Below are 26,070 nucleotides of genomic sequence, written 5' to 3'. Positions count from 1 at the left end.
ATGGATGTGACAAAAGGCTCTATGAATTTTTACTCGTCATATACTGGCAAGTAATTAAATGAGAATCTTGTTATATAAAAAGAATAGCTATGCAAACATTAAAAGAAAAAAAAAGAAAGCTAATAGCACAATAAAGGAAAGCCCTGGAGCTATAAACGCAGAGGCTGCTTGACAAGGGATCCAAATGACCAGCAGCCAAATTATACTGGTTTATAGTTAAAGACTGGCAGAACCAGATGTAGCTGTGAGCGGGTGAGAAGGAATGAGTTATGGCAGGGGAATGCCAGGCTGGGGCGCAGAAAGACAGGGATGTGATGTCAGGGGAAGAAGAAGTTCACTTCCTTATCTTCTGAGCAGGTACAAACATACCACCTACCCTCCCCTTTTTTGCATATTTTGTGAAATGTCAGGAATTTCTCTTTATGTTGTCATATTATCTATAAATAAGCAAATGTGGATGTTTTCCTGCATGTACCGTTATATTGTGGTTTTGGCTCCGATCGTCATTGGGGTCAGGAAGAATTTTTTCCCTCTTGAGGCATAATTGGCAGTGGCTTCAGGCTGGGTTTTTTGCCTTCCTCTGGATCAAAACAGTGGATATTTGATAGTGTGTTTTAAGTTTTATTTGTCACAGCATAGGTAGGACCTTGCCAAAATACTGCACAGGTAAATTTAGAAGAGGGTGAAAGGAGGTTCTCTCCTGTGACTGCACAGTGGGTTGATTGATACCGACGCTACTACTGCTTGTGCTAGGTGACAGTCTGCTTGGATTTCCCATCATCGACACACTGCAGATTCCGGACCGACGGCAGGGTGGGAGATGCAGCTCCTGCTCATAGCAGAGTTTGGGGCCATCCTCTCTATAGGTACAGGCAGCCTAATACTCAGTGGTGGATATAATGACATAGTGCTGATCTTAAGTGAGGAGCGGCAGAGCATAGTAGCGATCTCTTATGGAATTCTGGCTTTGAATATTGCCTTAGGGTGAGGCTGGAAAGGTCCTATTCATTTGATAAAATGTGAATAAATGCTGTGGCCATTTTCACCGTTTCTGGCTCCCGGTGTTTCATTACAGCATGTAACAATGGAGTTCAGTCGGATGGCTGAAGGCGAAGGGTCAATTTTTTTGTCAAAAATACTTTATACCTAAGTTTATATCTAAGTACAACTTACATTCATTCACAACCATATTGACATACACCAGTCCTCACAGGCCCAAAATAAATTGGAATGCTAAATAGAACTTTGATCATACATATTCCAGACAGACGATTTGGTTAGATGTGTTCAGTCATAGATTGCACCATTCATAAATAAAGTCTTTGCAGATCCATGATCTAAGCTCAGTGCACACACAGACACCCACAGGGAAGGTGTAATATTAAAAGAGCAGGTGGTATGTGGAATGGAGCTGAAACAATAGGAAATTAGTCAAGCATCATGTATATTTTATATGTGTCCAGTTTAAAGCAGTGGCATAGAATCCCAATACCTTTAATAACAAACGGAATACCTATGATTTACTAGGCTTTCATACACAATCAAATTCAAGGAATAATGTTGTACTAAATGGCATTAACACATAAAGCAAAGTTTCATGTAAAAAAATAATAATAATGATAGTTTGCATACTAATTAATCATAAACCTCATTTCCAAAATATAAGCACTGAATTGTACTTTGCAATAAAAAGTCAAAATTCTCCTCACAAAACGATTAACTATAAATCGAAAGCTATTACAGAAAGGAAACTGTATAGTAAATCAGCTAAGAAAGGAACAAATGACAAAACCCTGCCGCACTCTATCCTTGTTGAAGTAACTTTTTTTCCCACCACTGCACCTTACTATTCATAAAAGAAAACCGATACCCCTAAACATTGCAGTTCTGTATAAAAGTACATACCATAACGGTGCTTACTGCAACTTCAAAGGGGTGACTATAGTGAAACTAAAAAATTATTTGAGCATCAACTCATAGGAAAAGGAGAGTTTTAAATACAATCACTTACCGTAGACCCTGGGCTTCTTCGCTAATAAAAATACACCAGCCTGGGATACCTACTTTGAGCTCACAGGCTGCCATCTTTGAAGAATGTCCCACAAGTTCCACAGATTATGCATGTGTTACCAACTTCACTCTACTGCACCTGCCCCAGTCCACAGATGGCTGTAAAGAAGCTCCCACAGAATGTACCCCCAGTGGGTCTTAGGTAAATCATATTTACTGTACATAACAAATTGCCAACCCCCCAGTAAATAGAACTTCCCATATCTTTTAAATAATAAAGTTACTACTTACCCTCTCAGCAATGTGTCTCTCTACATGCAGGACTCAGAGTACGGTTTTAATTCATGGTTAGGTCAAATACATTGGTGTGGGATAGAAAAAATAGAAGATAACCGTCTCCAACACAAAGTTGCATGTATAGAGACAGATTGCTTAGAGGGCAATAATGAAGGATATCAATTTTCCCAGTGATTTCCCCTTTGAGCATTAACTCATCCCTCTAGCTCAGTAGTCCCCAACCAGTGGCTCATAAGCAACATTTTGCTTGACTGTTGCTCCCAGTGGCCTCACAGCTGGTACTTATTTTCCGATTTCTGGCTTGGAAAAAAACCCATAAAAACCAGCTGCACTGTCAAATAGAGCCTCCTGTAGGCTGACAGTCCACATAGGGACTATCAAATAGTCAATCACGGCACTTATTTGGCACCTTCCAGGAACTTTTTTCATATTGTGTTACTCCCCAACTCTTTTTATATGAATGTGGTTCATGGGTAAAAGAAAGTTGGGGACCTCTGCTCTAGCTCATATGAGGCATTGACCTCACAAACAAACCAAGAACATGCATACATGCTACGTTACTCAGTATATTAAAGGATAGAGTTGAGTCTTTTACTCCCACATTTCTTACAGTTTGACCACTGTTCCCTATCGCAAAATAGAGGCTCAAGGTGAAATACGTAAAAGCAAAATATTTACAGATATGTATGTGCCAAATTGATAGGATTCTTATTGGGATTTAAATGATGTATTTGTTAAATTTTCACTCAGAACATACAGCTCTCATTTTTTCCTAAAATAAAACTAGCAATAGTTACAATTAGAATGGTACCTTTTTTACGTAAATAACTAAATGAAAGATTGTCAAATTATATCAGGACCGTCACAGAGTGCATTCCAAATCTGCCACAAAGAAAAGAGGAGATAAGTGGAGACTTAACGGCTGGTAGTTTGTAGACTAATGAGCTGCCTACAATTAAAGGAACAGTAACGTCAAAAAATAAAAGTGTTTTAAAGTAATGAAAATATCATGTCTGTTGCCCTGCACTGGTAAAACTGCTGTGTTTGCTTAAGAAACACTACTATTGTTTATATAAATAAGCTGCTGTGTAGCAATGGGGGCAGCCATTCAAAGGAGAAAAGGCTCAGATTACACAGCAGGTAGCAGATAAACTCTGTCTGTCTAATGGTGTTATCTGTTATCCATTAGTTAACCTGTGCCATATAGCCGTTTTTCAATTTCCGCCATTGCTACACAGCAGCTTGTTTATATGAACTATAGTAGTGTTTCTGTAGTAAACAGATCAGTTTTACCAGTGCAGGGCAACAGTACATGATATTTTCATTACTTTAAAACACTTTCATTTTTTGGTGTTACTGTGCCTTTAAAATGCTTTGTATATCATGTCTTTTTTAGGTTTTTATTATGGTGTAAACAGTACTAATCAAAACATAGAGAATTACATACATAAATGCTGCAATAACTAGTACAGCTGGTGCTGAAACGCAGTCTTACACTCATACTTTACTTACCCCATATGCCTCACTGTCCTAATTTGGAATACTGTACATGTGCTATTGACCTCCCAGCCCTAGCCACTCTCTCTAGTCCCATCCCTCATTCCCTTGGGATTCATGCAATCATGATGCTCTGGTCAATGTGCACCCATGCATGCTCAGTGCACTCCTGATCACAAGCCCCTGGCTGATCTCACAACCAAGATTCTTGCATTCCTGTACATAGTCTGCAGAACCCCATGTATAAGCAGATTCTGGGGTTTTTTATGCCTTAATTCTGCCATGTCAAAGGTCAAGCAAAAGTAAAGCACTCTTACAAACAATAACAAATACGTTCCACAAAACCTGTTTTCTGTATTCATTACCCATCTATATCCCTCACCAACTGATTCACTTAACTTCCTACACTCTCCTCAGGCCTTTGCTGACAACAAAGTAGCAGTACGTCCACAAAAAGATACCACCTCTACTCAACACAACACAAACGATCTCTTCCTTCTTAAACCCATTCTTTCCATCTTAAGGGAGACATATAGGATTTTTTGAAAAATAATGAATAATACATAGTTTTGGTTTTACTTCAGGCTAAAAAATAATATTATCTTCAAAAATTGCCCCTTTATGGGAACTCTTTATATATCTGTAAAGATCACTCTTTGTGTTTCAAATAAGGGCTGGGCATGTCCTAACGATCCCTGCCAGAAGCACAGTAGGATGGGGGGCAGCCAGTCACAGGCCTTCAGTCACACAAGCAAAGACAGGCTTCAGATCCCTATCAGATGGAGGTTCTACAGTGCAGTGTGCTGAGTGCTACCTTGCACAGCTTGGCAAAGGAAGCAGAGGGAAGTGAAGAGATGGACTAGATTACTATGGATTTTGCAGAAATATTCATTTAATATTTTAAGCACAATCCTTCTATATTTAAAAGAGTATAATACACTGATATATGTTTGTCTTTCAGACAAAATTTCTCTTGTAAAGGGGCAGTATACCCACTGGACCCTTGATGACCATACTTTTTACCTGTTTTAATCATGAAATATCTATGGTTTTTGTTATTCTTTGAGCTAAACAGTACAAACAGAGAGAACAGCATGTTACAACCCCCTCCCTCTCCCCATTGTTGTGAATGTGGACCTTCTCTGATGATATTAATACCACAGTCAAACCTGTTACTTCTTTCTGCACAGCAGTGCTAAAATCCTTCACAAGTAACACTCAACCATGCCCTCATCCTATCCCACCTATATTACTACAACTTGCTACTAACTGGTCTCCATAACCCCCATCTTAACTCCCACTGCAGCCTATATTAAATTCTGTTGTTAGAATCCTCCTCTCATCTGAGAACAGGCTTCTCCACTACTGAATACTTATCAGGGCTTCCAATAAAACAAAGAGTAACCACTCTTCTCTTGTGTCTCCATAAATTCCTGTCTGGCTCCTCCACTCCTCTCAGAGCACCACCAACTATCACTGCTGTCACTTCAAAAACAAATGCAAAGACTATCTCTTGGAGCACTGGTACACCATCCAAATCAGTCATGGTTCTTATGAGGAAGTACAACCACTGTAAAGTGTAGCAGTTATTATTATGTGAGTCTGTAAGTTACCCACAAACCTGAATGTTAGAATGTAAGCTCTACAGGGAAGAGACTTCCTTCCTTGGCACATAATCTTGAATTTAACTGCATTTTGTATTTATTTGTATTTCAAATATACTATAATACTGACCCATATTTTTTCTATTAATATACTGTTCTACTGTACAGTGCTGCATGAACAAATATACCTATTTAATAAAAATATACATATATACATACAGTATATATACACATACATAAATACATACCCTCTTTACAGACATGGCTTTGCTTTCAGACACTGCTATTTGTGTACTAACAGGCATTACAAGCATTTACATCGTTACAGTGAGCAGCTATCATGGTCAGTTCTGCTAAGGATGCTGATCTCAAAGCACAACCATAGCTGTAACATTTTAAAAAAATAATAAAATAATGATAATAATATTACGTACACAAATAATAACAATACGTCACAAAACATAATAAAATATATAGTCTACATGACAAACATCATATAATTTTAACCCAGTTATATCTGCATTAGTGACTAATGGTATTAATGTAATTTTAATATATGTATAACATTATTTATAAAACACAACCAAGAAGCACCCTAACATATGTTAACAAGAAATAAAGAAAGTAACAGGACAGTGAAGTTCTTCCCCCAAATGACTTTATCTTTTTAAGCAGCTTTTTATAAAAAATATATGAAAAAAATATATGTATACTATGATAATTAAATGCACTTTAAAACTTGGCTATAAAACAATTCCGTTAGAAAGGCATCACACAATTCTACACAATGAAAAGGGATCTGAATTCACAGCATATTCCTTTTTCTAATACAAATGATATATTTTATAAAACAAGATCTTCTGGAAAAGCATAGTGAAAGGAAAAAAATGGCAATAAAAAATGTTCTGTTGAATGAAAAGAGTCAGCATCTTTAAAATTTACTTTGGCAACTGCCCAGATATCATTCAACGGTTGTTAAAGAGATCTTAAAATGTATCCTTTGCTCCACAGGAAAACCCTTCAATGTCTTGCAACCAAGAAAGAAACATGATCCCAAAATCAGACCAAGAATGAGCCGTAGCAGCAGGTTTTGAACCACAATACAGAATTTACATGTCTAGCTCTGCTCAATTTATAAAAAAAAGTCATACTTTTTAGTTTGAAAGAATCTCTGCGGAAAGCTCCACCACCGAACAATATATGCTTAAATATAAAGGCTTATTTTACAGCAAGTTGTCTCCTATTTATTTGGTTTGGAAAACTTGTTTTGCTTTATTCTTTGGAAATGTGTTCCATTCATTTTAACTTCCATAAAATTAAAATACTATAAACTGCTCCTTACCAGACATACAGAAAAAAGGCAGTTCTGTGTACCAGTGGCTCTAATCACAGCATTTTAGGTAAGAAAGTGCTTGATTAAAGGAATTGTTCAGTGTAAAAATAAAAACTGGGTAAATAAATAGGCTGTGCAAAATAAAAAATGTTTCTAATATAGTTAGTTAGCCAAAAATGTAATGTTTAAAGGCTGGAGTGATTTGATGTATAACATGTCAGTCAGATCACTACTTCCTGCTTTTCAGCTCTCTTGGTTTACACTGACTGGTTACCCTGGCTACCAGGCAGTAACCAATCAGAGACTTGAGGAGGGGCCACATGGGTCATATCTGTTGCTTTTGAATCTGAGCTGAATGCTGAGAATCAATTACAAACTCACTGAACAGAAATGTACCATGTGGCCCCCCTTCAAGTCGCTGACTAGCTCAGAGTTATAGAGCTGAAAAGCAGGAAGTTGTGTTCTGGCTGTTTTATTAGACATCTGTTCACTCCAGCTTTTATACATTACATTTTGGCTAAATAACTATATTAGACACATTTTTTATTTTGCACAGCCTATCTATTTACACAGTTTTTATTTTCATGCTTAACTATTCCTTTAAGTGCTTTATAGCCACTGTTAATTCTGAACAAGGTATAGCAAGAGACAATTTATGTTTTGTTCATATATAACATCCTCAGGAGCTACATAATATATAGTGAATAAAGTACCCCCTTTTGTAAAATATAGGGATATTATAAGTTACCGAGGAGTTTCATGACCATATAAAAACACGAGGCCAAAGGCCGAGTGTTTTTATACAGGTCATGGAACTCCGAGGTAACTTCTAATATCCTCATATTTTACAACTGGGGGGTACTTTATTTATTATAATACACAAATTTCAATGAGTCATGTGACAGAAATGACATCAGAACTCACCGTTTATAACTGATGACATCAGAACTCACCGTTTATAAGGATATAATTTACAGGATATTCATGGCTTTTGTGTATTATAAATGGATAGTAGTTGACATCATATGTAAAAAACACTGCTATATTTTTCAACGTAGCATTTATTTACGAACAGTATTCTACTGGTACATTGTTCTTCCTTCTTTAATTGTGATCATGCACAATAGCTGCAATAAATTGAAATTATGCAAAGTACAGTTTACAAATAATACTTGGGTTCTGCAAGCTGCATTCTTTTTTATAACGGCTGCTAGACTACAACTACCAGCATCCTCTAAAGCAGCTTAATGCCAAGGGGAGGTGGGAGCAGAAGTTTATAGAGACAGACACAGGCAGACGACCCCCTACATCACCAGAAAAAGTTCACTATCCATTTATGAACCTGATTCTGTCTTTCTCATCACTTTTCTGTAGATTCAATTTTTTACAGATACAATAAATACAATCAACTCCTCTTAACAATCCATCACATTGTCTTGGAAAGCACTTAAAGGACCAGTAACATAAAAAAAATTTAAAAAAAATTCGTTAGTACACAATGAAAAAAAACACCAACACAAATTATACTTTAAAAAAGCAAAGTCTTTATTAAGAAATAACTTACAGAAGCTCTGCTTCCTGTCTTGTACAGAAAAGGGTGAAAGGGCGACCATCCATTGAGCGGCACTTGATTTCTCCTCCCTGGCTCTCTGCTGCTGGATCTTTTAGCTGCCACATTCTGTGCTTTCTGTAGTACAGCAGCGCTTCCAGCATGAACTTTCTGCAGATCTGCGGTGCCTTGCTCATCGGTTCCAACCACGGTGCAATTACCAACATCGCCGAGGCGCCTTCTGCATTCGCTAATTATCCCAGATCTATGGGTACAGGATGGAAAGGTCCGGACATTAAAAGCCGGCTCTGGATGCTGCTGCTGCCCTTCGCCTCTTGAGCCGGTTGATATCTTCCTGGCCCAGTCTCCCCTCTTGCTGGCTGCCCGGGAACAACTGCCGGCGAATTGCTTTGTTTGAATTCCATTTCCGACGCATTCCATTTCCCTGCGCACCGGAACACGCATTGAGTTGTGCACAGATATTATACACACGGTGGAAGACACGGTGCCGGTGCGCAGGGAAATGGAATGCGTCGGAAATGGAATTCAAACAAAGCAATTCGCCGGCAGTTGTTCCCGGGCAGCCAGCAAGAGGGGAGACTGGGCCAGGAAGATACGGTGCCGGTGCGCAGGGGCAGCAGTAAGAGATCAACCGGCTCAAAAGGCGAAGGGCAGCAGCATCCAGAGCCGGCTTTTAATGTCCGGACCTTCCCGTCCTGTACCCATAGATCTGGGATAATTAGCGAATGCAGAAGGCACCGCAGATCTGCAGAAAGTTCATGCTGGAAGCATGTACTACAGAAAGCACAGAATGTGGCAGCTAAAAGATCCAGCAGCAGAGAGCCAGGGAGGAGAAATCGTTTCTGTACAAGACACGAAGCAGAGTTTCTGTAAGTTATTTCTTAATAAAGACTTTGCTTTTTTAAAGTATAATTTGTGTTGGTGTTTTTTTTCGTTGTGTACTAACAAATTTTTTTTAAAAAAAATTTGATGTTACTGGTCCTTTAATCTGCCACTTACACTTACTCCAGCTGTCTCTAAGGCTGTCCTTATACTGCCTTCAACAATTCCCCAAAATATAGTGGGCATCTTTCATACTTGCAGCAAGTATGAAAGATGCTTGCTTATAGTTATCCTATAAATATTTTGTTATTTCAGTGTTTACTGAAGGTATTATGAATATAATGACTATGGATATAAACATCATTATAAATAAGAATGCAGTTAAGAAATACACATAAATCCATGGAGAAAAGATTAAATACATACAGGAAATAGGCTCCATATCTGGAAACCCATTATCCAGAAAGTTCCAAATTATGGAATAATGATCTCATAAATAGGGGCAAATTTACTTACCTTCGAAGTTTCACCAGCATTGGCTTCGCCACACTTCGTCGCGCTTCGATGAAAATTCACTAAAATCCGAAGTTGCGCTCAGGGAGGTAGTGAAGTTGTGCTACCGTTAATTCATCAAGTTAAGCAAAGTTACGCTAGCGATGCCTAATTTGCATATGGCGCCAAGTTAAAGTACAATGAACGTATATGTAGCAGCAAATACATTACACTACTCAAGCCTGGGAAAGCTTCATAAAATAAAATGGAGTTGTTATTTTGCCCTATACATGTGCCCAGTGTATAGTTTATGTGCCATATGTTAGGAAATGTAGGGGGGAAGGGGGGTACCCCCAAAAAATTTACGAACTTTTTGAGCCTATCACCCTTAAAAAAGTAAAAGACGCCAACGTTTTTTGGGACTTAGAAAAAATGTCACATTTTTTTGAAGCAAGCCCTATCTACTCTATTGCACTTCACCTGGTCTGAGGTGGCAAAGGCAAGTCTGGCGCAAGAGGTAACGTTCAGTAAAATCCGCAAGTTTGTGAATTAGCGTAGTTACATCCCTTCACCATAGCGCAACTTCGCCTGGTGTAAGGGTGCGTAGTAGCGCTAGAGTAGGACCACTTCGCTAGCGAATTTACGCCAGCACCCGTTAGTAAATCAGCAAAGTAACAAAATGACGCCACACTGGCGAATTTCCCCTAGCGTTAGCCAATTCGCCCTTTAGTAAATTTGCCCCGTAGTCTGTTTTAAGCAAGCAATTTTTAAAAATGATTTTCTTTTTCCCTGTAATAATAGAATAGTACCTTGTACTTGATCCTAGCTTTATTATTATAATAAATATATCTTTGAACCAGAGGCCAATAGAGGAAAAGGGGTTAAGAGTCTTTGCTGCAAACTTATAATATGCAAATTTCACTACACTGTATCAATGCTAAGGTCAGGTCATTACCATAATATTAAGCTCAAAACATTTGCTGTTACTTGTCTTAAGTTTCAACATAAAACTGTGCTCTTCTGTACAAGCACAACGTTAGAGACTTCAGTAAACACAGCTAATTGTCATGTGCATGGAAAATTTTGCATGGTGGCATATACAAGTATGGGATCTAATATCTGGAAAATAGTTTTCAGAAAGTTCCAAATTACAGTAAGGCTATCTACCATAGGTAGATAAGGATATTTCTGCATGAAAAGCCTATGAGATATCAGAAGAAACATTGTAAAACAAATGTTAAGGCAGTTGTGTTTGAATAGTTATTTTCCAATCTGCGGTCTTTAATGGCATCTAGTGGCCATCTAGGAAATCTACATGAGAAAAACTACAGGTTGAGGAAAGTAAATTTGTGTTAACGGTATTGTAAATTTCCTTTAAGGAAAGCCATAAAACATACTAGACCTTAAACCAGCTAGTTAATATTAGCATATTTAAATACCCAATATTACCTTTCTCTTTAAAACTCTAGCAAACTTGGCCAGAGGTATAATTTACCATATAAAAAGAATGGCAATAACAGATTACAACATCCATAGTCAACATACAAAAACACAAGTTTAGCTATCCAAAATACAACCATTGCGATCTAGCATCCATGTGTTAGACTTAAAACAAACTTTGCATTTTGTCAGTACACAGTTTAAGCAGAACCTATAGGTTGATTGGTAAGGCATAACATCCATAAACACATTATTTATCCTTCAAAACTGTGTTATTCTTTGAACTGGAAAAGCAGTTAAAAATCAGTTTATATTATCTGACGACTGGCTTCATTCATATGAAGAGACCCATAAGCTTTAGCTTAATGGCACATGAGATACAGCTGATACGCTCCTGTCTGCTCCCGACAAGCAAGGGATCGGCCTATGCAGACACAGATCTTGTCAGAGACTCAGGAGAGCAGACGGGTGCAAATCTGCTTCTCTCTGCCTGGGAAGAAAATGTAGGCAGATAGAAGCCAAGACTGTGCCAAATGTGCGATTGGGGTAGTGCCAACCATGGCTGTTCCTTGGCCTTTGTATAAATCTAGACTAAGAAACCACCAATCCACTCTGGAATTTTGGTGTAAAAATGCACTTTCGCTCATTTGCATGCCAAACCTCTGTGTGTCTGCATAAAGGCTGACAATGTGACTTTCAATGCAGAGAAGAAGCATTTATGCCACTTTATGTTTTTGGAGTGCTGAGAAATTTTATATAGTTTAACCATGTCTCATGCACCCAAAATTTGCTTGTATACTATAGGATGAGCAGCATTGCTGCGTATGTATATACAGTATAATATATGGAGGTGGATTCTCGTTTTAATGTTAGCTCTCCCTTTATTTCTGCCCCTTTAATGGCTGTCCAATAGATCAGCATGTAGCAGATGTGGATACATCGCTTTTAAACTAGTTCAGGACTGACGCAATGGACACTGCCTTGACAGGGCGCATCGGCTTATGAGAAGAGAGAATTTTGATGCAGTTAATACCCACACTGTAGATCATGCTGGCTTTGGTAATATATTATACTCACATACATAGAAAGAAATGTTTGCACTTCTCAAAGGCTAAACTGTTGAACAATAAAGCATGGCATGTGCAGAAGCATTTTTTATACTAATATATAATTTTAAAAAGTCAATCGCCATGTGGTTGAATTTAAAAGTCCCTGTAGTGGCGCAAGTTTCCTGCCGTCTCTCAGACCTCAATGCACATGTCTCTGCTTCGCATCTGCACACTTCTGCATACACCACCGCTGACACATGTCGAATATAAGTGTGAAGATGCGAAGCAGATCTAAAGTGATCAAAAGTTTGTGCATTAACTGTATCAAAATTTTCTGTTTTTCTCTTTGAGGAATAAAGCGACTCCTATTGGAATTGAACTTTTAATATGGAGAAAGGACCACAGGGCTCAAATATGTAACAGGGTTGTAAAGTACAAAATATATTAGCTCTTCTCTCAATTATTGGGCAGATACTTTTAGTTTTAGCAGTAATTAATAATCTATTACCATGGGAGATTGATAATTCATCATCATTTATTTACTCATTTATTCACTCTGATCATTTTGAATCATTTAAATTTTAAACAACCCCAATAGAATACTTCTAATGTGGATCCATACAGCTCAGAGGTGGAATCAACAGTATTACCAACAGGACATGACAGACCAGAGAACATGGTGATTGTCTCTCAAACATTATGCTGGTGAGTCATCATGTGAAGGCTTTGATTAAAAAACAATGGCCATATCTACAGTTGGACTCTGAGCCACCAAATTTGAAACCTCTTACCCTTATGGGGGTGAGAGAATGTGTCACCAACTGACATTTTGACTTGTACTTCAGACCATGTCATTTATTGTATTATATTCCCTTACAGCCTTTATTACGTGGGCAAAACCTCTTTTTGGATTCGTATGAATAACCATAGATCTGCAGATCTACATCTGGCATTGTCCTTAGGAAAAGCTAATATTCTTCTGGCATGTAGACATTCCTTGCCTACTATGAGCTATTATGATTGACAAACATTCCACCTCTACCAAGAGGTGGTGATAGAGCTAAAGTTCTTTTCAAAAGAGAACCTAAAAAGATCCACACTCTTGATATTATAGCTTTGAGGGCTTAAAGGGTTTATTCACCAACACTTTTTCCAGTTCAGTTGGTTTTAGATAGTTCACCAGAGTGAGTTTAGTATTGTATTAGTATTGGAGTTTAAAGGGAACCTATTGGCTAAAAATTATTAACCCCAAACAAAGGTGCGGTCTAATAGAGCCCCCACTCCGATTGGGGGAAACAGTAATTTTATTTTAAAAAATTGTCCCCCATCTGCGTTAAAACATACGCACATCCGTTGCAAGTGGCCATGTCAGCTAGAGCGCAAGCACTAATGGGCTTCTGACATCATTCACATGCAGAAATGAACATCTGACGTCATGCACATAATGAGCAAGTTGCGGCATTCACTAATTATGGTGCGCGTGGCCTAGTGCTAGCGATGGGCAATTAAAAAAAAAATTACTGTTACTTCAGACCAAAATGCAGGCTCTATTAGCCTGCACCTTTTGTTGGGGATTATATATTTAGCCAACAGGTGCCCTTTAAAGGTTAATTGTTCACCTTCTTATGTCTTTCTAAAGCAGCTCTGGGAGGAGGGGGTTACCGACTCTGTAAACTGTTCTAAACTGATACATTGTAGTTGATACCTTGTTATCTTTTGCCCTGCTTGCAGAATCCCTGAGCTTCATTAAAGGCAACCGTTAGAATTGATACACAGGGGTATATTTATCAAAGAGTCAAGTTAGAGGTTGCCACAGTCCTCTAGAGTGCAAATGTGCCACTCTCCATTCATTTCTATGGGATTTTTAAAAGAGTAGTTATCAATGGGTGAAAGTTCATCCTTTGATAATTATGCCTTTCACAATCCTATAGAAATGAATGGAGAGTAGAGGAATTTCACTATAGTGGACGTTGGCGACAGTGTTGGACTGGGACAGGGGCCCACCCAAATACCTTAGACCAGGGGCCCACCCAAAAACCTTAGACCAGGGGCCCACATTGAGTACTATTATTCTTCCTCTCCTCACTCAACCTCTATTCCCCTAGTCTCTTTTCTTTACATACTATAATCTATCATTCCATCTATTTAGCCTCATTGTTCTCATAGAAATAGGTAATGGCCATGAAATTGGCCAAAGGTTTAGCAGCATAAGTGACACCTGGGACCACCGGGAGCTTTCCTGGTGGGCCAGTCCGACACTGTGGGGCAGATTTACATAGGGTCGAATATCAAGGGTTAATTAGCCCTCGATATTCGACTGCTGAAAGTAAATCCTTCAACTTCGAATATCGAAGTCGAAGGATTTACCGCAAATAGTTCGATCGAACGAAAAATCATTACATCGAACGATTAAATCCTTCGAATTGTTCGATTCGAAGGATTTTAATCCATCAATCGAACGATTTTTCTTCGACCTAAAAAACATTAGAAAGCCTATGGGGACCTTCCCCATAGGCTAACATTGCACTTCAGTAGGTTTTAGGTGGCGAAGAAGGGGGTCGAAGTTTTTTTTAAAGAGACAGTACTTCAACTATCGAAGTCGAAGTCGTAGTCGATGGTCGAAGTAGCCAAAAAAATCATTCAAAATTCAAAGTTTTTTTTATGCTATTCCTTCACTCGAGCTAAGTAAATGGGCCCCTGTGTGGCAATCACTTCACTCTTTGATAAATATACCCCATAGTTGCTAATATTCCACATATGCTCCTGAGAAATGTATCAATTAAATATAGCAAATTGTAACAATTTCTACAATTAAATGTAACAATTCAGAATCTGCGCCTGGATTACTGAGCTGCCAGACACCAGGGACAGGAACATTAAAGAGGTTGTTCACCTTCCAAACACTTTTTTTTTTCAGTAGAGTTGTTTTTAGATTGTTCCCCATAAACAAAGGCTTTCCATCTTTTATTTTTTACCACTTTCCCAAAATATACTGTAAGTTTGAGACTCTTGTCTTTCAGTCTGGCAGCTCAGTGATCCAGGAGCATTTTGAACTGTTACAATTAGCTATATTTAATTGCTATAGTTAGTCGATACATTGCTCAGCAGCATCTTTGGAATATTAGCAACTATTGTATCAATTCTAACAGCTGCCTGTAATGAAACTCAGGGATTCTGCTCAGCAGGGACAAAGATAACTAAATGTATCAATTTAGAACAGTTAAAGAGTCAGTGACCCCCCTCCCAGAGCTGTTTTAGAAGGTGAAAGATAAAACTTTACACTTTCATATTAGAAAATAGAAAGGAATTGGAAAAATAATATTTCTGGTGAACTGAATCTGAAACCAACTGAACTGAAAATATTTTTGAAGGTGAACAACCCCTTTAAACTTTAGACTTCAAATTTGGAAAAACGGTAAAAAGTAAGTGAAAAAACACTTTAACAATTTAACTGAAAACAGGGTTTGGAAGGTGATCAATCCCTTGAAAGGACCAGTAACATAGGGAGGAGAAATAGAGCGCAGCACAATGGATCGTCGCCCTGCCGCCTTTCTGAAGAGGAGCGCATGCAGGGAATCGGTAAGTAATTTCTTAATAAAAGCTTTGCGATTTAAAAGTTAAAACAGTCTTGGTGGGTTTTTTTTTTTAAATTATGTTACTGGTCCTTTAATGAAATGTTCTCTCTATCATGCTTCTTATAATCTGGTTTCCCTGATGAATTATGTTTTCAGATGATTTTTCACCAATTTTGGCAAGTTTTTTACTATATCATTCAACTCAACCATGGTTTAGCTCTTGGAACCCATAGTAACCAAGTATCATATCAGTATGAACCATTTATTGGGCTGCTGTTTAAAACAACTGGTTTCTGTGTTTTACAAGACCTGGAGTAAACTGCATCTGTAATTATGTTTCATGGTCATCATTCATTTATAGGTATAAAGTGCATAGATGCATCCCAGAAAAATCTTAGCCATAGTGAAGCAGACTGTAGAAAAATTTCACATTTCCAATTCCATTTAGATGTTTTCATATATTTGCATTAACATGTGCATGTCGTCTGTGTAATGTCACAGTAGTTCAGCAATAAGAGAGAGAGAGTTCATCTGGGATTTATAAATCACCTGGTTTGCCTAAAGCTGTATTGAAAACTTAACACCAAGTTCAGCTGAAAATGATCCCATTGGAGGCCAAGTGCCTGATGTCAAAACAATAGTGTTGCATTGTTGCTTAGATCTGAGAAAGCCTGAAATAATAAGAACTATTATTGCTGTGCATTTTATAGTATATATATATATATTGCTATCATTTGCACATTGGGCACATAAACATAACTATGTTACAGTAAGGAAATTTTTTTACAGTATTGTAAGTATTTATAAAGTATTGGAAAAAGCAGCTATAAGAAAAGGTATACATATAAGTGTTATTGTTAAGCGGCACTGAAAAGAACATAGTGTTTCACACTTTACACTAAGGGGCAGATTCGAGGTGAGTTTTCGAATGAAAAAAATTCGGATTTCAAGCTATTTTTTGTGTACTTCGACTAGGGAATAGTCCAAATTCGATTTGAATTTGCAAAAAATTTGAAAATTCGAATATCAAAATTTATCATGTACTGTCTCTTTAAAAATTTGACTGTTTTAGCCTATGGGCGAACTCCTAGAACTCATTTGGAGTCAATTGGTGGACTTTGAAAAATTTACGGGTCTTTTTGGGAAAAACTTTGAATCCAATTCGATCGAATGCGATATTCCTTCGATTCGTATGATTCGAATTCGGGCAAATGTGGACCTATTCGATCGAAAACAGACCTATTCAATCAAAAAAAATCTTTGACTCAATTTCGGTTGGTCTTTTTGAATTCGAATTTCAAAGTTTTTTCAATTTGAAATTTGACCCTTGATATATATGCCCCTAAGGGGCAGATTTATCAAACGTCTAGGTGAATTTTCGAATGAAAAAAAATCTAATTTTGAGCTACTTTTTGTGTACTTCGACTAGGGAATAGTCCAAATTCGATTCCAATTTGAAAAAAATTTAAAAATTTGAATATCGAAATTTATCATGTACTGTCTCTTTAGAAATTCGACTTCAACCATTCACCATCTAAAACCTGCCAAATTATGGGGGACCTCCTAGAACCTATTTGTAGTCAATTGGTAGACTTTGAAAAATCAAATTTTGGGGGGGAGAGAATCGAATTTGATCGAACGCGCTATTCCTTCGATTCGTATAATTCAAATTCAGCCAAATACAGACCTACTCGATCAAAAACTGACTTATTTGACTAAAAGAAAACTTAGACTTAATTTTGGTTGGTCTTTTTGAATTTTTAATTTCGAATTTTTTTCAATTCGAAATTCGACCCTTGATAAATATGCCCCTATATGTGCAGCTGTAATTTGTGTGTGTATTGTAAAATATTTTAGCAAGCAGATGAGAAACAAAGCAATTTAAAGTAGTATTGATGTGATAGTTGTTCACACGTGATCCCTAAGAAACATCCCTGCAGTCCAGAATTGACCCCTGGATGTGATTATCCAAGAATATTTACAGCCTTTTTCCTGCTCGTGGGCACTATATAGGCTGTTGTGTACAGATTCATCATATCAATATAATCCTGTCTAAAAACATGTAGCATGTCAGTGGGCAACTTCAGAGAAAAAGCCTGACAGTGAGACTATCTTTCATGTACTATCGTATACTTACACATCCTTTGGAAAAAGATACTCCAAAAACGACATTTACCAAAAACTTTTCTTTTGTTTATGTACAAATAGCTTATAGAATCTAAGAGCCTTTGTTTTAATGTAGTACACATTACCACAGCTGGATTTAGACACCAGAAATTCAGAGTGTAGACCATAATCTTTTGTCGAATATTCTCCTGCTTCTCGGTCTTCATCTGGGGTATCTTGTCTGTTTGCCCAGGTGTATAATTGCTAAAGGGCAATTCTATAATATTCTTCTATAATCTTTTCTTTATTTTCCTTTAAAAAAAGGTATTTTATATAATGTAAATTTTATACTATGGGAAGTGTTATCCTAGAGATGGTAGTCAAGGCAAATGCACTTGATAGAGTAGGAGACTAATCCATGTGGAAATGTAAACTTTGAAAAATGTGTCTTTTTACTAGTCCCCTGTATTGCACCCTAGCTTGTAGCCAATACATTTTGGATAGTTTTCCAATCTAAAAAGGAACATTTACAAAGAAGTAAACAGCAGTTTAAAATGTATTAATGGTTTATATATGGTTGATTATGCTATTTTTAGCTTGTTTCACCAACCCTGTATCTCTGCTTAGAAACAGGATTTTATTTGTTCGTCACAAGGAGCAGTAATTAAGTTACCATGTATAATCTAGCGCAGAACACATTCGATTCACAAGCTTTGTACAACTAAGTGGCAGATTTATCAAGAGGCAAATTGACAATTCAAATTTCACATTTTTTTAAAGGCCAAAACTGTCAAATTTGACTAGGCAATTTTTTGATTTTCAAGATTTATCATACACTGGCCCTTTAAGAACTTGAATTTGACTATTCGCCACCTAAAACCTGCCAAATTTAAGTTTTATCCTATGGAAGATTTCCTGGGATCAATTTGGAGTTGTTTGCAGCCTTCCTGACATTCCCGTATCAAGTTTGAAAAACTCGAATCAAATTGGTTTCAAATTAGATTCGAGTTCTCAGGTCCATCCTATTCACTTGACTTTGAAAATTTGAGTTTTTTAATAAATTCGATTGGTCGAATTTCGAGTTCAGGGGAGTTTTAAAAAACTCCCATTAACTCGAAATTTGACCCTTGATAAATCTGCCTCTAAATCTATACTGTTCTGGCACTGCTGTATGCTGAACAAGATAAGAATTCTACTTTACTTACAGACAACTCCTGCAATCTTTCACAAACTAAAAAAAAAGACAGCATTAATGGCCATTTAGCATTCCTTTGTAAAAAGAAAATGTCCCTATTCTAACTCTCCTCTACTTAAGGTAGAGCTAGAATTGTCTTGTCCAGACTTTACTTAAATATGAGTCTAAAGTTGGCCATAGACGCAAAGATTTGATTGTACAATTTTCTAACCATGTGGAGTGTCCCAAAATTTTTCGTGCCATGGCGATCGGTCGTTCCAACGATCGGACAGGTTAGAAAATTTCTAAAATTTCGGCTACCGATAATATCTCTGCATGTATTTCCGATCTGACATAACTTTTGTACAATAGCTGTCAGAGACAGGCCTGGATTTGTGGAAAGGCCACCAAGGCCTGGGCCTAGGGCGGCAGGATTTTAGGGGGCGGTATGCTGCCCAACCACACCCACATTGGTTCAAAAACACTGGGGATGTGCAGGAGATATAATGATTTTTTAAATTTCCGGTGCACCAAACCCCATTGCTCTGGTCCCAATAAAGGAAGTAAAGGGGAGGGGACAGGGGCCACAAACAGCAGTGGGCCTAGGGGCCCCCGCTATGTAAATCCACCCCTGATCTGTTCATTTACTACTTTATTTGATCTGAATGGTTAGTGGCAGGTCTGGAGATGGCACAGAATGATAGTTTGTCCGATATTGAAGGTATATCTGCACGGCTATGGCCAGCTTAAGAATTAACTCAAACTTAACAGAAATACCGTAGGACAACATATGTAAGAGTTAAACATACTGGTTGACTACAACGGAATCTGCTTTTAGGTCAAAAAAAGCAACTGTGATTGTTGTGGACGTTGCAGGGAAATCCCCCTCTGCAGGAAATCACCTTCCATTTACTTGATGTAAAATACATTAAGGGGTCCATTTACTTAGCTCGAGTGAAGGAATAGAAGAAAAAAAACTTCGAATGATTTTTTTGGCTACTTCGACCACGACTTCGAACCGAACGATTCGAACTAAAAATAGTTCGACTATTCGACCATTCGATAGTCGAAGTACTGTCTCTTTAAAAAAAACTTCGACCCCCTACTTCGCCACCTACAACCTACAGAGGTGCCATGTTAGCCTATGGGGAAGGTCCCCATAGGCTTTCTATCAATTTTTAGGTTGAAGAAAAATCGTTCGATCGATGGAATAAAATCTGTTTGATCGAACTATTTGCTGTAAATCCTTCGACTTCGATATTCGTAGTCGAAGGATTTACATTCGGCAGTCAAATATCGAGGGTTAATTAACCCTTGATATTCGACCCTATTTAAATCTGCCCCTTAGTGTGTTCGAGGTAACCTTTACTAATGTGCCATTAAATTATCATTAATTAATCCAATAGCATACATACTTGGTTAAAGTGTAGCACGCAGCCCTTAGAGGCTTGTGGTCACTAACTTGGATGCCATGAAAATAACTGCAAAAGCAATATAAAACAAATATGAAAGAAAATATGGTTCATAAAGCACATGCCAATATATTAGGTATATGAGGTAGAAGAGACACCCAAAATACTTTCGCACTCCCTGATTTGAGAATCTAAAAGGTAATTGTATGGACAGAAAACTATATCAGCATCCTACATTAACTCCCGAGCAGCAAAGTAAGGACATGCGCAAAGTCTTTTGCCCAATCTAACCAGTTCATCTATGTCCCAAGTCTATCGATGCCATGTCTGTATTGCAGCAAATTTTGCTCATTCATTTTGTGAACTCCATGATAAAAGCCACAAGTCATATTTAAAGAATGATATTTGATGTACACCATTTCCATACTAAAAATGTAAGCATCAAATTTCAAGAGAACTATTGTGCCGTTTCTCATGTTATAAGACATAGTTCATATGATGAATAAAGATTATCTATATTATTTATATATCATATAGGAAGTACGGAAACAATTACTATTTTTCCGTTTTTATTATTTGTGGTTTTTGAGTTATTTAGCTTTTTATGCTTCAGTTTGCAATATCAACATTCTAGTTGCTAGGGCCAAACTATTCTAGCAAACTTGCATTAATTTGAGTAAGAAGCTAAAATATGAATAGGAGAGGGTCTGAATGAAAAGATGAGTAATTAAAAGCAGCAATAGTAATTGGTTTTTAGATGGGTCAGTGACCCCCATTTGAAAGCTTGAAAGATTGAAAAGAAGAAAGCAAATGATTCAGATACTATAAAAAGGAAAAAATGAAGGCCAATTGAAAAGTTGCTTTGAATTGGGCATTCTATAAAATACTGAAAGTTAACGTAAAGGTGAACCACCCCTTTAATGCTTTCTATGATAACTATTAGGTGTAAAAACTAGAACAATCTACTGTATAATTGCTACTTTTGTTATTCAAATTTGGGCAATACTAGTTGGGCAAGCTTTACCTTGGAGTACCTAGCATTTGGAGTAATATAAACCTACATCCAATTGTTGTATTAAAGCAGCGTAGAATAGATTATGTGTGTGCATGTATGCGCATGTGCTTTTTCCATATTTGGAAACTTGTTACCCAGAAATCCCAAAATTATAGGAAGGCCATCTCCCACAGACTAATTGAATAATTTAAAGTTTTAAAACATATTTGCTTTTCCTCTGTATTAAGAAAATTGTACCTTGTACTTGATCACAACGACGATATAAATAATCCTTATTGGAGGTAAAACATTTGGGTTTATTTGATAAAATTCTTAGCAGACTTCAGTTACAAATTCCTGAGCATTCTCTATAACAGGTCCCATACCTGTATATATTTACTGGAGTGTCCTCAACTTGCTTTGAAAAACAGCAGTCCAGCCATGCTGTCTAGTGCTTTTATGGCCTCTAAATTCATCAAACAAGGGAATAGCAGTATGCACAAAATGTCACTGTCTTAAATATATTGATAATGGGTTGAGTGCAGAGGACTCTTGTATTTGACTCTAAATTCATCAACCCACAGCTTCTTTTTTTAAAGGAAGATGGAAATCAGAAGAATGGTTAAAGGAAGAGTTCTAATCACCAGTACAACCTGTAGCAGGACAGCTGGGAGCAGAGAGTAGAAAAGTTCAGAATGCATAGGCAACTTGGAGGAAATTGATTATTTGCCATATGTATGTAATAGAATTTTATAGCTATTTTCAAAAACGCACAACAGATACCCTCGGAAATTGGTTATGATTTTATCATTTGGATTACAGCAGAGGTCTTACCTTGGTCAATGTAATATAACTGACAATGTTAAAGAAGAAGAAAAAAGTACCCCGCTTAATCCAATTAACTCAAACAGGTCACTAGGTTGTTAATATACCTTTATCAACGGGTTAGGACTAAATAAATATATATATAGAAACCCAATAAAACCACTCGATAAATTAATTATTCTGTTTTAATTATACTGCATTGTACTTTAAAACAGAATAATTTATTTATCGAGTGGTTGGTACTATTACATTGTTAATTATTGGTGGTTTTATAAGGTTTCTATAAATTTATATTTATTTAGTCCTAACCCGTTGATAAAGGTGTATTAACAATCTAGTTTAGTGACCTGTTTGAGCTAATTGGATTAAGTGGGGTACTTTTTTTCTTCTTCTTAAGAATTGTATAGCTGTAATTACTTTTGGTACGTGTGCACTGATACATAGTAAAGCCTGAAGTCAGCTATGTGAACTAAAAAAATATATATATCCTCTAGCCATTTAGCCATTATTAAAGATTACTGTGCAGAAGGTAGTGTGTAAAAGAAAGAAACAAACACAAAATGTTGTAGGATACTTTATTTATGTTTTAATAGAAATTGTATAACAACATAATATAGATATATTGTTTAAAACATGACTTGTACTGTATCTTTCAATGCACATTTTCTTTTGTAAAAACAAATAAAAATATATGTTACAAAAAAAACAAAATATATATCGTTATAGTTATATGTCCCAAGGCTCAATTAGTAGTTAAAAAAAATGAAAATTTTTATTATAGTTCACATTTTAAATGGTACATACTGACCACACATGGCCCACCTTACGCGTTTCATCCCTCCGGTACTTAGTCATAGACACCTATGACTAAGTACCGGAGGGTATGAAAAGTGTTAGATGGGCCAGGCGGAGTCAGTATGTATCGTAATTGAGCCATGGAACATATATCTTGGATATATATATTTTTTAGTACATTGTGGCTGCCTTTGGAACCGGGGCAAGTCCCTCTGGCTCAGTTTGGATTCACAGGAATCGGTTATATGGAATAGAGAATAAACGGGGGAATGTAATAAAAATCGCTAACGGAAAAACTATTCGCAATGCGAAAAGTTATGCCTTTGCGCGAACAAATTTTGCTTTGTGCGAATTTAATATAGCTTTTGCGAGCCCGGAAACTGTTTAGCGACCACTTCCGACAGTGAAAGACCGTTTGCGAATGTTATAGTTTGTGCCAATGCGCAGTCAATGTAATAAAACTTCTTACTGAAAAAGTCGTTATGTTTGCTCCAAAAGATTACGACACCTTCAAGCACTTCTTATGAGTGCGCAATTAAAATTCGCAATGCGCAATTAAAAGTCGCAATGCGCAATCAAAATTCGCAATGCAATAACAGTTTAATGAACAATATTACATTGCGAGATGTGGATTTTTAGTCTTATTGGTGCGAATTGTTTTGCTCTTAGCAACTTTTATTACATTCCCCTGAAAGAGTGCTATGTGGCTTAAGCTGCAAAGACATGGCAGCAGATGGCAGATCTGAGGGAGAGCTGTGAATGAAAACTACCCCTTGTTGTTTTCTTTAAAAAGGCAATTTTCATACAAAATATTTCTATTATTTAATTTAGCTAGGGAAAAGGATATTCAGGTTTGTATCCATGTCAGAACAAAACTCGTCACTCATGCCTCTGTAACACAACCTTGCTGAACAGATGTCAGCTCAGCTATCACACTTTATCATGCGGCTTTTCTTCGCTATCACTTTATCAACTCTCTTGATTACCATAGTCTTGTTAAAGGCAGACACCTAATTCGACAGCTTAATTACCTCTCATTAAACATACATCCAATTCCAAGATCTTGAGATTGTGCAAGTGAAACATTTGCAATGAAAGTGTGCTCCATAAAAACAGGTAAGTGCAAATGACATTTTATTTACAAAAAATATATTTTCTATGTTGTAGCAGACCGCTACTAAGAGCACAGTAGTGGGCCTCATATATTTGCATGTATCTGAATCATAGCTTAACTCTCAGAATAACAGCTTCTCAACCACTGAAACATGCAATATACAGTAATGTTTTCAGCTTTTCTTGCTTAACACTGTAGAGCCGATATGCAGCAGAAATATGGAACTGTGTAACCTCTTTACTCTCGACTAGCTAGAAATTATTAATTAAATCTACTTACACTGAATTCAGTACTTGGAAAGCCAAATTGAAGTGGAGAATGAAGAATGATCTATTTTACTAAGAGTTTATACATTACAGGCATGTTTTTAAAAAAATAGTCAAAGTGCACAATGTAGTAGACAGGGTTCAGAGGTAATAACATTGAACTCTGCACTTGACAAAGAGAGGAATAGGAAAGTTGCAAGGTGGTCAGCACATGGCCAGTGGAGCTATAAGGACCAAAGTTTCAGGCATTACAGAGTTCTGCAATAAAGATTATACTTTGGCCAATCGTGTAGTCTGACAGTGCTATATCTTTAAGGTGCTTAAAAACAAAGGAACTAGTCAGGGAAATGGGGGTAGATATGGAGATCTTTGCTATTAGCCAGCGGTGTGCTGAGTGAGTCTGAATACTCTGCCCTTTGGAAACAGAAAGAATAATAAGCTAATACGGGTAAATGTTAGTATATGTGCTATTTTAAATTGATCTAAATTTAAAGGGGTTGCTCGTCTTCAAACACTTTTTCCAGTTCAGTTGGTTTCAAACAGTTAACCAGAAATAAAGATTTTTTCCAATTACTTTCCGTTTTTCTATTTGTGGCCCTTTTTCTAATATTGAAGTTGCACGTAGCTACCACTGTATAGTACAATGTCGATCCCTAATGACCATAAGATGGCCTCACATGAAAACTGATGCCAGCTGGAATGGAGAACATGGGCAGGTGGAAATTATTACTTGATGGTCGTCATAAGATTCTTCAGAGGTGAGATTACAAATGTAAAATGTATTAGCACTGACACATGAGCATCCAAAGAGGCTATCTGACACACTCGCTACGTATGTAACTGGATCTAACATGTACAGAAGGGGATGAAATAAAAACCTGCTAAAGCTGCAGTTCCCCTTTGACTGTGTGTACGGAGGTAACACTTCTATATAAAGCAAGTAAAGAAAATTCCTTTTCTATATCCTTGGCACAAATACACTTCAATAAACCTTAACTGCATTGCTGTTAGCATTCTGTTTCAAGGGAAATATTACTTCAATATTTTATTGATTTTTGAGACATTTTTTTGTTAGGGGGGCCCTGGCACCAAGGTTTTTTTAAAAAAAATGTTCTTTGGGGCCCCAATCTTTTTTAACTTTTTCTAAAAATTCTCTAGCCCTGGCGCCAATGTTTTTTTTTTAAACTAATAGGGGGGCCCTGGTCACCAATTATTTTTTTCTACTTGTAGGCGGGCCCTGACCACCAATAGCTTTTTATAACTTTTGTGTGTGGGGGGGTTACCTTTGTAAGCACTGATGTCTGTGTGGTTTTTTTAACTGTTGTGTGGAGTGGGCGGGATCTAGGGTGGGATTTCAGGGCTGGGGTGGGCGGGGGCCCTACCATACCTGGGTGGGCGGGGGCCCTGCCATACCTGTATTTAATGTGTGGGCCTTTTAGGTTATGGTTTAGAATTCAACTCACAAATATATAAACAATCACAAGTGTAAAATATTAAAATGAATGTGAAATATTGTTTTGGATGGGTGCTGCACTTTCCTTTTAGACACTGAGAAGAATGGAATCAGTGGTGCGTAAATGAAAACAACACTGATTACAGAAAGAGAATCTTGTCACTCTATTATTAACATCTAGTCAGACACATGCTTTAATTATTCTTATGGCACCAAACCCTTTATATGGGTTCGGAAATAAT

Source organism: Xenopus laevis, chromosome 2S (assembly GCF_017654675.1).
Source record: "Xenopus laevis strain J_2021 chromosome 2S, Xenopus_laevis_v10.1, whole genome shotgun sequence".
Classification (NCBI taxonomy): Eukaryota; Metazoa; Chordata; class Amphibia; order Anura; family Pipidae; genus Xenopus; species Xenopus laevis.
Note: the sequence above shows the minus strand (reverse complement) of the source record.